This window comes from Bombus impatiens, unplaced genomic scaffold, assembly GCF_000188095.3.
Source record: "Bombus impatiens unplaced genomic scaffold, BIMP_2.2 scf_4016, whole genome shotgun sequence".
Lineage (NCBI taxonomy): Eukaryota > Metazoa > Arthropoda > Insecta > Hymenoptera > Apidae > Bombus > Bombus impatiens.
The window spans coordinates 849,266-853,172 of record NT_180435.1 but is presented as its reverse complement, the minus strand read 5'-3'; the positions used below and the strand labels follow the sequence as shown (position 1 = coordinate 853,172).

At 45.9% G+C, this 3,907-nt stretch overlaps 1 protein-coding gene across 1 annotated transcript in view; it reads right to left on the bottom strand.

Moving 5' to 3' along the window:
• The window catches only part of LOC117152511, an 18,202-nt gene that overhangs the window by 1,373 nt on the left and 12,922 nt on the right, over positions 1-3,907 (bottom strand). The window lies entirely within an intron of this gene.

The following is a 3,907-nucleotide window of genomic DNA, read 5'->3' as shown; positions in this document are numbered from 1 at the left end:
GCCCTCCTGCCGTTGGACCAAACGTTCCTCCACCATACGTCTGGAATATCAACATTTTTTCCTTATTCCCGTACCGTCACCGCTGTTTAACGTTGTTTACTGTGCCGTTCGAGTGATTTTCGACGCTGTGTCGTATACGGCCAGTGGTATAGAAAGGGACGAATATGTAAAAATTCTCGGTACGATTGGATCGATTTTCATCGATCAGGATTAGTGGAAGAGACACGAGGAAGAAGGCAGTCGAAAGAAGCCAATGGAAGGCGACTTCACTAAACCTATCAAAATCAATACTTCTTATCAGGCATGGTTTAACGACTGCCGATTAGATACTATTCCCTGGTGCCGTAAAAAAATCTCTGCTATCTCCGTTTCCTCGGACAAACCTCGTCAACCATTCGCATGCATACGCTGTTTTTTTACGGAATAATATCTCGAAAACGAGATTCCGACATTTGCTCAACGACGAGACCTGCGAATTTTCCGACACGGATCGTCGCGAAACATCGGTAGTAATTGCCGATAAAGGAATGGTCGTCGAGGTGAGACAATTGAAAATGTCGGAATAATCCGTCGAGGCTGGATAAGACTGGAAAAGACTGCGGGCGCGAGGTCGACCGTTTACTACTTACGCGTTTTGTAACATCGACTTCTGTTGGAACTGCGGCGAACATCGTTTTCCAACGTTCCTTTTCCAAATGAAACTCGTGCTTCGCGTAACTCGCGCAAAAAACGCTTCGCTCCGATCGTTCTTCCAGAGGCGTAACTAATTACCGATCGCCGCGAAGGCTACGCGAAGGCAAAAGAAATAGATGGGCAGTAAGCCATGGAAGAAGGAAGTACGAGGAACTTTATCCACACTCTGGGATAACTTTTCATCCGAGCTCGCTTAACCCCCTGCGACCTTCCTCGGTTCCTTTGTTCGGTAGAATGTATATATTAATATATGTGCGTGTTCGTGTGTGCACGTACACGTACATAAGCGTATAAATACATCGTCGAGAAAGAGGGAGAGAGGGTAAGTGATATTAAAGCCGGAGGTTGACGGCGCTCAACCCTCGCGAAATTGGGTAATTCTTACTTTCTAGACAAAATGAACTTTCATCGTTCCGTGAATTAATGTTGAAGAGAAAAAGAAAAACTCGTTTCTCCTAATTTGCGAAAAATCTTGCGCGACGTTCTTGAAAAAGTTTATATATTTTTAATAGCTGAAACTACGAACGTGCGAGGAGATGATTCAAGGAGAACTTTTTAAGAACGCTTAACGGATGCTGTTCCCTTTGTTACCAGGATTTAAAGAAATTAAATCCCGGCTTTACGGATAAGCTACTGGCAAGAGAGTGGCGTACAGTGTTTTTAGCGGAAAATTTCAAACACGATGAGAACCGCTTCCCAAAAAATATTACTCGGGATAAAGTTTTGGGATTACGTAGAGGGGTATTCGAGGGCGCGCCGCGAGAGAGAAGAAGAAAAGGAGTAACTTTTTCTCGGATAAATTTGCCTCTACGACTGCAATAATTATTGCGCTCCTGTTTCTTACGTAATCCTGCTTTATCTTAAGATTCGAGATGGTCAACTCTGGAGGGGAAAAAAGACCTTACATTCACCCTCCGAACATCATCCAGTTTGCCCGCTTCGCGTTTCGAGAATAATCGACGAGTAAAAATAAGAAAGGGAACGAGACTTACCATCCCATTGTCCATCGTGGGGCCATACGGCGACTGGAAGCCTAATTTTTCTGCAACAGACAAGAAGCCAGGTTAAAATCCATTCGTCGCGATACAAACAAGTATACATAATGTACGACGAGTTTCATTATTCTATGCAAAGTTTCGGACTGTATCGTAAGACGTCGAGGCTTGGGTGACGCGAACAACTCCATCTTGCTATAAATTTCGCGTGGCAATTTTTCCAGCCTCGGAGTTTAGGTAACTCGCAATATCGATAATAATATTAGAAACGTACGTTACTTCCAGACGCAGTACCGACAAAAAGGGGAGCGAAATAAGACGAAGACTAAGCTCTGATGCCGTAGTGGAACGCGTGGCAAGCGGAGTCGATGCAAAATTAATGCCGGGCATAAATTCGCGCCCCGTCTTTATAAATCAAAACCGCGATCGCGTTAAGAATCCAAGCGGGATGTACGCGTTTTCCGCGTTGCGGCTGCGACGCATGCAGAATAAACAACGAGATAAACATTACGAGGTTTCCGCAGTCGAGGCTTCATCCGTTATTAATGCCCACCCCATACACACACGCGCCTACGGACAGACGAGAACGTGAATCTACGTGCGCGTATCTTGCACAGAATTTATGAGCATCGGCTGGATTTACCGGTCTCGAAAACCACCGCGCAAGAATTCCGATTAATTTTAATTCAACGATATTTTAACGTTACACCCTATTATTGCGCAATTCGATCGCCATCCCTTCAAGTTCGACCCTCGAGATCGACCATCCTCGAACGTGAGATTTGCCGACGATCCGGGGACGTAATAATTATTCCAAGTAATTTACCTAGCGATTCAGAGAGAGAGAGAGAGAGAGAGAAAGAGAGAGAGAGAGAGAAATTCTCTTACTAAAACGGTAAAAGCGGAAAGTGCAGCTGGTTGATAACTAGCCGAGAAAAGGGAATGGTACAGAAGGAGTATATCATATTACAGAGGACGGATATAGCCGTGCGTAGACGATAGGGCGAGTGTCCGACTATGCCACGATCGGCCGAGGTAACTATGAATCCTAACAGTTTCGGCTTGCTCGTGACATGTTTGCCGAAGCGTGCAGTACCGAGTCTGCAATATCATGCATCAAAGTACAAGCTAAACCATGGTCCATCGTGTCATCCTCAGAGCCGGTGCAAGCCAGCTCGACCGTTATGACGTAGTGTTGAGCACCGGGCCTTCGTGTCACGACTAGTTCGTCTTCCACGCTGGCTCCTGCCGGCGTCACCTCTATCGAATATTGCTCGATGAAGAATTACTACGGATTCCGCTCGACGAGATTCCGGAGTCGCTGCCCTTGTCCGACTTGCCGAGCAAGTGTGTTTCGCTCGCCACGGAAACAACGTCCGTGCCCCTGTTCCTCCACGATTTACAGTATTCTATGCCAGTATCGCTGCTATTAGAATCAAAGATCGCCGGTGGTAAGATAAAGACTACCGGCAGAACACTAGTAAATAAGATACCATCGTAGCGAACCATCGAACCCAATTCGCTGCTCCGTGCCATGCGTATCCCGACAGGCCACAGCGACGTCGGAAAAATTACAACGATCCAGCGATTTTCCTAAAAATTATCTTGCGACGTATTGAATTAATATTACGATAAAGAGATATTACTGCAAGATAGTGTTATGTGTAATATACAGAGATACGGCCGCGGCTCCTGATAAGTGTTTTGCGCGGTGATCATCTGTTCCACGTGTGTCGTTCGATTACGTCATCGCAGGACAAATTCGCGTATACTTTCCTCGACAATTCCCCGAATCAGATCGAACTGTTCTCGCTAGTTTGGGGTTAACGCATACGTATATTTTATTAACGTCCATGTACTGTCGCTACAAATCCACTCGAGTGCCCGCATATTCTAATTTTATACTACCATTTATATAGGATAACGCATGTGTATTATAATAATATAAATTCACTTAAACGTTGTGTCACGTTCCCACGTATCTTATCTACCAAACGATTAACGTTTTCCTACTTTTAACTCTATATACGAGAAAGGGAATACGAGGATCGCAGAAAGAGGGAACGCGAATGTCGGCGGCGAATTACCGGCGCCACAGCCGGCCACTGGTCGCCACGATACCATCTACACGGATTTCGGCCGACATCAATTCGGCATTACAGCTCGCGAAATGCGCGACACAACCTCGAAAACCACGCGCCACGCCGCGTTGCGCGCGG